Source organism: Paroedura picta, chromosome 15 (assembly GCF_049243985.1).
Source record: "Paroedura picta isolate Pp20150507F chromosome 15, Ppicta_v3.0, whole genome shotgun sequence".
Lineage (NCBI taxonomy): Eukaryota > Metazoa > Chordata > Lepidosauria > Squamata > Gekkonidae > Paroedura > Paroedura picta.
In genome coordinates this window covers 30,886,512-30,898,513 of record NC_135383.1, presented here as the reverse complement: position 1 = coordinate 30,898,513, position 12,002 = coordinate 30,886,512, and the positions used below count along the sequence as shown (strand labels likewise).

General features: G+C 47.4%; 1 protein-coding gene across 1 annotated transcript in view; it reads right to left on the bottom strand.

The window, feature by feature from the left end:
* Positions 1-11,626, bottom strand: part of PAFAH1B1 (platelet activating factor acetylhydrolase 1b regulatory subunit 1) — a 116,521-nt gene extending 104,895 nt beyond the window's left edge. The window contains exon 1 of the mRNA XM_077311463.1: positions 11,388-11,626. The gene's annotated coding sequence lies outside the window, so the exon portion shown is untranslated. The remainder of the gene's footprint in view (positions 1-11,387) is intronic.
* Between the last annotated feature and the right edge of the window lie 376 nt (positions 11,627-12,002).

Sequence of the window (12,002 nt, the reverse complement as noted above, 5' to 3'; positions counted from 1 at the left end):
AAGGCCTTCGCGGCCCGGCATCGGGACACAGCCCGGGGATTGGGGATCACTGCTTTAGGATGTTTGGAGCTGATCCTGCGTTAAGCAGGGGGTTGGACTAGATGGCCTGTATGGCCCCTTCCAACTCTATGATTCTGTGATTCTACATATAGTAGGGTTAAATGTTATGTTCCTCCAGCATACTTTTCATCTGCATGGACCACACTGAGCCAAAAAAAACAGTGGCACAGAAAGCACAATGAACATAAAGGACAAGATAATAGTCAAAGCACATAAACCATTAAAACATTAAGAAATAAGATGAACAAATCTAGCACATCTATAAACAACCTTAAGTTATCCCAAGTACAGCCACAATTTTCTTCAGGCTTGAGCTGCTAGCACTATTGTTTTTTGATGCAATTATATTTCCATCGGCTACTAGCCTTGGTGACCATTGGTACAAGGAACAGTTCTGTGTTTGTGTGTAAATCTGGAAAAAACCATTCAACATCACAGTAATCCCGGTCTATGCCCCAACCACTGCTGCTGAAGACCAGTTCTATGAAGTCCTACAACACCTTCTAGAAGCAACGCCAAAAATGATGTGCTTATCATGGGGGATTGGAATGCTAAACTAAAAAGCCAAAAGATAACCGAGATAACAGGCAAGTTTGGCCTTGGGGTACAAAATGAAGCAGAGTACAAAATGAAGCAGTGGTAGAATTTTGTCAAGAGAATTCAATGGTCATAGCAAACACTCTTTTCCAACAACCCAAGAGACGACTCTACACATGGACATCACCAGACGGTCATCACAGAAATCAGATTGACTATGTGCTCTGCAGCCAAAGATGGAAAAGTTCTATCCAGTCAATAAAAACAAGACCAGGAGCTGATTGTGGTTCAGATCATCAGCTTCTTGTTGCAAAATTTAGGCTTAAATGGAAGTAAGTAGGGAAAAGCACTAGGCCACTCAGGTATGAACTAAATCATATCCCTGACGAATATATAGTAGAGGTGACAAATAGATTTAAGGAATTAGATCTGATAGAGTGCCTGAAGAACTATGGACAGAGGTTCACAATATTGTACAATAGAATAGGGAGGACCAGAGATCTCTTCAAGAAAATTGGAGATATGAAGAGAACGTTTCATGCAAAGATGGGTGTAATAAAGGACCAAAATGGTAGGGACCTAACAGAAGCAGAAGAGATTTTAAAAAGGTGGCAACATTATACAGAAGAACTATGCAAGAGCGAGCTTGACATCCCTGATAACCACAATGGGGTAGTTACTGACCTGGAGCCAGACATACTGGAATGTGAAGTCAGATGGGCCTTAGGAAGTCTGAGCAACAATAAAGCTAGTGGTGGTGACAGCATTCCAGTTGAACTATTCAAAATCTTAAAAGACGATGCAGTAAAAGTGCTAAATATGCCGGCAAATTTGGAAAACTCAACAGTAGCCACAGGATTGGAAAAGGTCAGTTTACATCCCAATCCCAAAGGGCAATGCCAAAGATTGTTCAAACTACCACACTATTACACTCATTTCTCATGCTATCAAAGTTATGCTCAAAATCCTACAAGCTAGGCTCCAGCAATATGTGGACCCAGAACTTCCAGAAGTACAGGCAGGATTTCGAAGAGGCAGAGGAACTAGAGATCAAATTGCCAACATACTCTGGATCATGGAGAAAGCTAGGGAGTTCCAGGAAAACATCTATTTTTGCTTCATTGACTATGCTAAAGCCTTTGATTGTGTGGAGCATAACAAATTGTGGCAATTTCTTAAAGAGTTGGGAATACCAGAGCATCTTATCTGTTTCTTGAGAAACCTCTATGCAGGTCGGAAAGCAACAGTGAAAACCGAGCATGGAATCACTGATTGGTTTAAAATTGAGAAAGCAGTTCAGCAAAGCTGTATACTGTCGCCTTGCCTACTTAATTTATATGCTGAGCACATCATGAGAAAGGCAGGGTTACATGAGTCACAAATTGAGATTGAGATTGCAGGGAGAAATATTAACAACCTCAGATATGCAGATGATACCACTCTAATGTCAGAATGCGAAGAGGAACTAATGAGCCTCTTGTGATGCAGGTGAAGAAAACAAAGATCATGGCATCTTGCCCTCTCAATTCCTGGTAAATAGATCAGGAAGAAATGGAGGTAGTGACAGATTTTATTTTCCTGGGCTCCATGATGATTGCAGATGGGGACTGCAGCAAAGAAATTAAAAGACACTTGCTTCCGGGGAGGAAGGCTACGGCAAATCTAGACAGCATCCTAAAAAGCAGAGACATCACCCTGCCAACAAAAGTGCATCTAGTCAAGCCTATGGTCTTCCCAGTTGCAATGTATGGCTGTGAAAGTTGGACCATAAGGAAGGCCGAGTGCCAAAATTGAGGCTTTTGAACTCTGGTGCTGGAGAAGACTCTTGTGAGTCCCTTGGACTGCAAGGTGAACAAACCGGTCAGTCCTAGAGGAGATCAGCCCTGACTACTCCCTAGAAGGCCAGATCCTGAAGATGAAACTCAAATACTTTGGCCACCTCATGAGATGCTTCTCCTGGATGCTTGAGGCTGACCCTGCACTGAGAAGGGGGTGGGACTAGATGGCCTGTATGGCCCTGTCCCACACTAGGGAGAGCCAGTTTGGTGTAGCAGTTAGGAGTGCGGACTTCTACTCTGGTGAGCCGGGTTCGATTCTGCATTCCCCTACATGCATCCAGCTGAGTGACCTGGGGCTCGCCATGGCACTGATAAAAGTGTTTTGACAGAGCAGTGATATCAGGGCTCTCTCAGCCTCCCCTCCCTCCCAGGGTGTCTGCTGTGGGGAGAGGAAAGGGAAGGCGACTGTAAGCCACTTTGAGCCTCCTTCGGGTAGAGAAAAGCGGCATCTAAGAATCAACTTTTCTTCTTCTAGGATTCTAACATGTATTAAGCAATCAAGGGACAGCTTACCAAAAAAGGCCAGTTCTGGGATGACAATAAACCATAACCCCCCCCCCCCAAAGGTGTTAAGAATTATTGATAAAATCAGTAAAGACAGTGTTGGCTCTGCGGGGGGGGGGGGGAGATACCACGCCATCTTTTGCCTCTCTCTCTGATTAGTAAATACTTCTTGCAGTTCTCTGGGTTGTCCACCTTTGGCTAGTGGCTGAAAGGATTCTAGGGTTGTATAGGCCTGAAACCACCACCATAATAATACCCAAACCTGTCTGTTTTCAGGAAGAGTATTTCATGTCATGACTAAAGTAAGTAGCTTTCAAAGATTAAAAAAGAGAGTAGCACTTTCACCCATTAAACTATACTTGCTCAGCAAAAATTTGTCCATCCAGAAGTTGTTTTTCTAATTTTCTTCTATATTGTTAGTGCAATTAAAACTACAGTAGTTCAATAAGGGCGGTTCTAGGTAGTAAATACAAGATACAGGATAGTATATAGATAATACAGACATGGGTAGCTCACAGTAATAGTCTGTTTTCCATGTGAAGTGGAATGAAAATTACAATTGATACTTTGCTTGGCAAAGAAACAGTTCCCAGGTGAGAGTACTTGGTTATGTACAGAGAACTGTTAAATTTAGCGGTTACAGAACATTATTTTTATTCTCTCAATTTTGCAAGTTCATTCCATCACCATGGTGAAGCAGCTTCTAAGTACAGGGAAATGATTACAAATATGGCTTGTCCATCAAGATGGTATAGCATCTTGGAATCCAACCAAAAATTATCTTCACTAGACTTTCTGATTTTGCATGCTTCCCTTTCCCAGGGAATTTAAGCAGTGCTTAGCCTGCAAGGTAAATCAGGACAACAGATTATGGTTCTGTTCCGATACCGTAATATAGCATGGCTGCACTAATGAAATAAACAAGAGCACTCTTGCTGGCTTTTGGAACTTCTTTCAATCTCCATGATAAAACTGATAACAGAAAAAACAGTTGTTGTTGTTATTACTACTACTACGACTACATTTACATTTATACACCGCTCTTCCCAAAGGTTCAGGGCGGTTTACATCAAACAGAGATAACTGTACACATAACTCAGTATAAAATAACATAACAATAACGATAACATTATGAACAATAGAACATTGGGGAGAACAATAACTCAACGCTTACGGATGGCCCAGTGGGTTGGGTGAGCCTGCAGTGCTGGATGGAGGAGGAAAGCGGAAGGGGGCCAACTGGAAGCGGTGTGCTGGTCGACCTCCATCAAATGCCTGGTGGAAGAGCTCCCTTTTGCAGGCCCTGCGGAATTGTTTGAGCTCCATCAGCTGTGAGGACCCTGGCAGCTGCATTCTGCACCAGTTGTAGTTTCCAGATCAAGGATAAGGGCAGGCCAGCATAGAGCGAGTTGCAGAAGTCCAGTCTAGAGGTGACCATCGCGTGGATCACCGTGGCTAGGTGTTCTGGGGCCAAATAGGGCACTAGTAGTTTGGCTTGGTGGAGGTGGTAAAATGCCAGCTGTGCTACCGTCGTGATCTCAGAGTATTTAACCAGTAATAATCAGTTCTTGCTTCTAGAAAGTACTGCACTTTTACAGCCCAGCTCTAGATATAGTTTATTCCGTTTAAACCAGTGTCTACTTCCAAGTAGTATGTGTAGAGCTGCTGTCTTCATTTCTAAATACTTTTGTTAAGTATCTTTGCAAAGGCACAAAGAGAAATCTGTCTCATCCCTGGAGAGATATACTTCAGCAGAACAAGAAGCATATGGCTGTATGATGAAACATTTGGATTATGCACCTTTGTGATTTAAGTAAACATTTGCAAATAATCTTTATTTAAACTTATGCTTTAATGGGCAAAAAAATGCACTGATGTCTACAGCAGCACAGAAGCAACTGTTTAACATGTTTCCTGGTTGGGCACCTGTTTGAAGAAATGAGCAACCATAACAGTCGTGTCAAGCGTCTAACAAGCCCTTCATTTTCTCTTACATAAACTCAAGCAGCAAGTTGAGTAGCCTAGAAGAAATATGGTCCATCGTCTCAACTAGAACTCTGCCTTAAGTAGCAAATACTAATATAGTGTAAATTACAAGAAACTTCCCAATTCAAACAAACTTTAATGAATGTAACATTATGATCTCTGAAAATCTCAGAAGTAACTAAATTTCATCAACCTGAAGATGCCAGTTAACTGAAACAGAGAGCTAATTATGCCTGGAGCACAACTTAGTATCCCAGGCTTCCATGTTAACTGGCATCTTCGACTTTCAAGCACACACAGCTCACTCTGATCTTAATAGATTTTAAGAAAAGTTCTAATTGTTTGTCATTAGATCTGCCCCTGAATTTAGTATCACATGAAAAATATAATCAATGTGCTTGAATTTGTTTTTAAGAAAGGCTAATTACCAAAATCAATTATTCCTTGAAGTATTTAAGTCTCATGTGCAATCTAATGAAAACAATCCAATCTGGAACAGTCTCATGTACAACTTAATGACAACGATCCAATCTGGAATAGTGAGAGCTTTATGGGACCACTTTTAGAGCTGAGACAAGCAGAAGATTAACGACTGCCAACCATGTTCAGTCATGCCGCTTGAAAAGGACACATTTCTAGTAGGAAATCATTACCACTGGACCGTATTAAAAAACAGGATTTTCCGAAAGCTTCAACTGTAAAAAGTGTACCAAATATTCAAGTTATGTCACAAATCCCAGGTGTACAGATCTACACAACAGAAATGCCAACTGTGCCAAATACATAGTGAAGGAGTCAAGAATTAGGCTAGATCCGGGATTCCCAACCAGGGGTCTGCAGTCTTTCCCCTCCTGACAAGCGAGGGAACTGGCTGCTCCCCCCTCCCCAAGTGTGAGTTCTCTTCCTGTTTCTAGACCTGGGAGAGGCTGGGGCCAGCATACCAACTCCCAACTTACACCACCTCCTGTCTCTCCCTCCCTCAGTCCTCTTCAAGCCGGCCCGTTAACACAGGTGGTGATGTCACTTTTGGTGACGTGTCACGGGAGGGGGAGGGGGCTAAAATCACTTCCAGGGCTCCTTGAAGCCAGAAAAATGATTTCATGTGCTTCTCCATGATCAAAAAGTTGAAAAAGGCTGGGCTGGATACTAGCAAGAGTAGAAGAAAGAGAACGAATACAAATGTCAGTGACGCAAACTTAATAATGTAGCAGAAACAATAGCAGACCAAATCCTGCTTGACAATACACCAGCAGATCACTGGATGAACTCAGATCTCATGACCCACTTCATATCACCCTCCATCACAGGAATGTGAGCATCGTGCTTTCCGAGGAGATGTGATGGAGCTGAGTAGACTGAAAACTTATTTATTGTTTCGGGGGCTTGCCTGTCTGCAAAGCCATTGTACCTATTTTGCTACACATTGTATGTTATATATATGCTTCCGGTTTGTAACTCTGCTATACGATAAATAAATATCACTATTATGAAGATAACGAAGAGAACGCACAATTTTTAGTTTTAGATACAATAAGTTTTAGATACAATAAGGGAATAGTGGGGAAGATAATGGAGCAGATATTAAAGGGAGCGATCTGCAAACATCTGGAGGACAATTTGGTGATCCAAGGAAGTCAGCATGGATTTGTCTCCAACAGGTCCTGCCAGACCAACCTGGTTTCCTTTTTTGACCAAGTAACAGGTTTGCTGGATCGGGGAAATTCGGTTGATGTCATTTACTTGGATTTTAGTAAAGCTTTTGACAAGGTTCCCCATGATGTTCTGATGGATAAGTTGAAGGACTGCAATCTGGATTTTCAGATAGTTAGGTGGATAGGGAATTGGTTAGAGAACCTCACTCAAAAAGTTGTTGTCAATGGTGTTTCATCAGATTGGAGAGAGGTGAGTAGCAGGGTACCTCAGGGCTCGGTGCTCGGCCCGGTACTTTTTAACATATTTATTAATGATCTAGATGAGGGGGTGGAGGGACTACTCATCAAGTTTGCAGATGACACCAAATGGGGAGGACTGGCAAATACTCCGGAAGATAGAGACAGAGTTCAACGGGGTCTGAACACAATGGGAAAATGGGCAAAAGAGAACAAGATGCAATTTAATAAAGATAAGTGTAAAGTTCTGCATCTGGGTCAGAAAAATGAAAAGCATGCCTACTGGATGGGGGATACGCTTCTAGGTAACACTGTGTGTGAACAAGACCTTGGGGTACTTGTGGATTGTAAACTAAACATGAGCAGGCAGTGTGATGCAGCGGTAAAAAAGGCAAATGCCATTTTGGGCTGTATCAACAGAGCCATCACATCAAAATCACAAGATGTCATAGTCCCATTGTATACGGCACTGGTCAGACCACACCTGGAGTATTGTGTGCAGTTCTGGAGGCCTCACTTCAAGAAGGACGTAGATAAAATTGAAAGGGTACAGAGGAGAGCGACGAAGATGATCTGGGGCCAAGGGACCAAGCCCTATGAAGATAGGTTGAGGGACTTGGGAATGTTCAGCCTGGAGAAAAGGAGGTTGAGAGGGGACATGGTAGCCCTCTTTAAGTATTTGAAAGGTTGTCACTTGGAGGAGGGCAGGATGCTGTTTCTGTTGGCTGCAGAGGAGAGGACACGCAGTAATGGGTTTAAACTTCAAGTACAACGATATAGGCTAGATATCAGGAAAAAGATTTTCACAGTCAGAGTAGTTCAGCAGTGGAATAGGCTGCCTAAGGAGGTGGTGAGCTCCCCCTCACTGGCAGTCTTCAAGCAAAGGTGGGATACACACTTTTCTTGGATGCTTTAGGATGCTTAGGGCTAATCTTGCGTTGAGCAGGGGGCTGGACTAGATGGCCTGTATGGCCCATTCCAACTCTATGATTCTATGATTCTATGAAAGTTAGTTGCATAAAAATACATATTCATATTCATAAAAGCATGTAGTTCATAGCATAATAAACCTCCTCTTTCACAAGTACAGAGTAGACTCAGGACTGCAACCTTATGACCTCCACATACAAATTGTACTGGATGCTAATCATGTTCGAGTCCAGTGGCACCTCTAAGACCAACCAAGACTTATTCAAGCTTTTGTGTGCCTGGACCCTTCTTCAGATACATGCACGCACATGACAGCCTGTACCCTGAATAAAACGTTGATAGTCATAAAGATGCCCCTGGACTCAAACTTTGTTCTGCTACTTCAAACCACACTGCTCCCTACCTGAATCTATGCTAATTAGGTTGGAACTATCATGACCTTTGCTTTATGTACACAACAGGTCTCATAAATAAGACTGGGTAAAAAGCAGAGAAAACATCGTCCACCACTTCAGGTAAATATAACAAAGATCAATGATGAATCTCATGTGCCTTCTGTGAATCTCAAAACATTATTTCATTCACAATCACTATGTTCAAGGTAGAAATAAGACCTAACTACCTAATGGAAACAAGGAGGAGTTCAACCTACATACAGAATCATGTACTTACGTACTGAGTGGCAAAATTTAAGTTCCTTCAAACACTTACCATTAAAAGCAGCATTCATTATATTCTCAACACATTAATATCTGCACCAGTAAGGATGCCCTTCAACAAGAGCAGAGCCAAGAACAAACACACAGGGGTATATAACAAATGAAAATCATAACTTGGGAGGATGACAATATTGTTCAAGAAGTAGTGTGGGGCACAGAAGGCCAAAAACATAAAGGACAGATATTCCTAGAATGCCAGATACAAAACATGGAATGGAGCAAGTCAAATATAGAGATTGTATCCCATCTCAAGATTATGAATAACTGAAAGTTCTCACCTGAAAGATGGGCATGGGAGTTCACATGAATGAGAACTCAACCCAAAACAGAAGGTCAACGGAAGCATTTGTTTCAGAACTCCAGCTATGAGTCATCGTTGACTATCGGAGTGGCAAATTTGCACCAAAAATCCTACAAGCTGCATACAGAGCAATTAAAATATACATAGCAAAAATAAAAATGATTGTAGATTTATTTATTTATGGATAAATAAACCACTTCTCCAAGCACTCATGGTGTCTTACAATAAAAATATTGATAAGTTAATAAAATCCCAATAAAAACCCCAACAACCCTCCAAGACTGGCAGCCAGAAAAACACCCTCTAACTCCCAAGCAGACCGATGGGGGCGGGGGCAATGTGCATTCTCTCTCTATATATATATACCATATATAGATTATGACTTTTCAACTAAGAAAATAGACTTGCCACAGCAGCTTGAACTTCAATACAAATACAGCCATGCCTCATAAGGTAAGTGTAAGAAAGGGGCATATCATGTTCACAATTTCACCCAAATACTTCCCATATTCTTTGTTGTATGCGTTTGCTACCTTTCAAAAATTGTGCAAGATCATCAGCAAACATGATTTGCATATAACTAAATGCACCAATTCAAGGCTGAACAATCCTCCTGAAGTTCATTTTACTGGGGGGGGAGGGGGCACAGAGCAGTTGGGGTATCCATGCACCTCTACAAACTAATCTACCCACAACTGTCTAAACAAATGAAGGCACAAATCCTGTAATATGTATCACCCATGCAAGATGTCCTTTAAACTTACTGATTTATTTATAGAAAATAAGGTCTGGCAGTCTGAGAAACATAATCAGACCCCCCCCCCCAAGGCCCTGCTTTGTAACAGTGACTGGTCCTTTTAGTGCTACACAAATCGGAGCCACCCTGTAGGGAAAAACAAACAAACGAAAAGCATTTGCTTCATTTCTGCACCACTAGACTCCTCCCTAAAAAGCAGGCATCATTGTTAGTGCGATTACTATGCCCCCCACCCTAGAAAAATCACAGACTGAAGGGGGAAATGCCGTGAAAAGGGAAATCTGGCTGTTTCACAGTTTCTGCCTTACTCCACCCAGCCTCTCCCATGCTCCATGGCTGCATGCATTTTCCATAAATATGAGCAAGCCGAATGAGAACACAAAACCATCCTGATGAAATCAGGTATCCGTAGCAAAACGTTTTCAGTTAACTGTTTCCTTTGTTCAACATCTTGATATCCTTCAGGGGCACTAGCTAGATCTGCTACCGTTTTCACAGGAAAATTCTGGATTTAAGAGCCTTTCCCCACCCTTGACAGCCGCCGCCCCCCCCCCCCCCGCCAGACACACAACTGAATAGGACAAAACCTGTTTAATAAATTATAAATCTCTGAACATGCAGATCATTCACCCCCCCCCATGTTACAGCCGACCAAAGATGTCTCTAGGGTGGCAAGAAAGAGTTGCAGGAAATGGAATAAGCAAACAGGTTAATGTGCTTAAAGCCCAGTCTTATGGGGGGAGGCGGTTGAGGGAATCCTCGGCAGAAGGATCCCAACTGCGACCAGCCCTGGCCAGGGCACGGGGGGGGGGGGGGTTAAACCCATCCTGCCGGAAAAGGCGGGGCGGGGTAGGGTGGGGGGCACCCCTATGACCCAGGGCGGGCGGGCGGGCTGGCTATGGCGGGAGCGCCTCTGCCTCACAAGCGGCGCCCAAAGCCCCGCTCAGAAATAGGCCTCCTCCCCCCCCCCCGCCAGCTAGCCTCTCCAGCGAGCTCCGGGGAGGGGGGGGCACAAAGAGGGCTGCGCAGGGCTGACGAGGGCAGCCCCCCCCACCCCCCCCCCCGGGGCTAGCCTCGCTTCAGGGCCGCCGTTTCACTCCCCCATCCGCCCCCCCCCCCGTTTGCTGCGGCTCCTGCGGGGGGGGGGGCTGGGCTGGGCTGGGCCGGCGCTGTGTTCCCTCTGGGGGATGCCGCCCTCCAGGCTCAGCCCGCGCCCAGCCCCGCCAGGCCCCGTCTTCGCGGCCAGCACGAGCGACCTGGGAGCGGGGAGGGAGGGAGCGGGGAGGGAGGGAGCCTAGGCGCCCCTGCCCCGGGAGGAAACACCAGGAGGGCCGCAGGGATGCCGGCGGGCCCCGGAGACAAAGCGGGCGGGCGGGCGGAGGGGGGGCTCCTCCGGGGAGGCTGGGGGGGGGGGCAGGGGCTGCCTGGCGGAGGAGGCCGCAGGGCACCCGCCGCAACACCCAGCGAGGGAGGGAGGGAGGGAGGGGGCGCCGCTCAAGCCCCCTCCCCTCCCGGGCCAAGGAGGGGCGGGCGGGGGCAGAAGGCGGCGAAGGAGGCGCCGGCGGACCCCCGCTCCCCCCCCCGGCACCGCCGCCGGCCTTTCTTCGCCTCCTCAGCCGGTGTGGGGGGGGGCTCGGTCCCTCCCTCCCTCGGCGGCCTCCTCCTCCTCAACGGGCGCGGCGGCCATTTTGAGAGCGAGGCGAGCGGGGGGGGGGCGGAGGCGGCATCGGCCGCGGGAGGGAGGGAGGGAGGGAGCAGCGGCGCCGCCCGGCCTCGGGGCCTACCTGCCCCCCCGCCCCCGGGGGCCCCCCGCGCCCCCAGCCACCCACCCTCCCTCCCTCGGTCCCTCGAGCGAGGCGGCCTTACCCTATCGCCGTCGGGGGCGCGCAGGGAGGCGGCTGCCCAGCGCGGGGGCCCCTCCGGGGTTGTTGTTGGCGGCGGCGGCGGGGGGGGGGGCGGCTTGGTGGTCCTCCTCCTCCTGCTCCTGCTGCTGCTGCTGCTGCTGCTCTTCGTCGGCGCCCCCGCCGCGCTCCGGCCTCGCTCGGCTCGCTCTTGTCAGAGGCGCCGGCCGCCAGCAGGGAGGGAGGGAGGGAGGGAGGGAGGCGGGCAGGCAGGCAGGGAGCACTGCGCATGTGCGGCCAGGGGAGGGGCGGGGACTGGCGCCGGACTCCATCTTGGGGAGGGGAAGGCTCAGCCTCGCCTCTCCCGGCGTGCACTGCGCCGGCGTGGCTCCTCGGAGCTGCGGACGCGGCGACCACGGCCGCCGCTCCCGGCATGCGCCGCGACGCCTGGCCCCCGCCCGTGCCTGGAGGTCTCCCGCCCGCTCTCCCGCCGGCCTGTTTCGGCAGCGCTTCCCGGTGTCCCTCCGCCCGTCCCCAGCGGGGCCGCCTCAGAACGGGCTCCTGCAAAAGACCCCCCCCCCCCAGGACCCGGCCCCGCTGGGCGCCCGGGCCCCAGACCCCCCCCCCTGCAGGGGCCCCG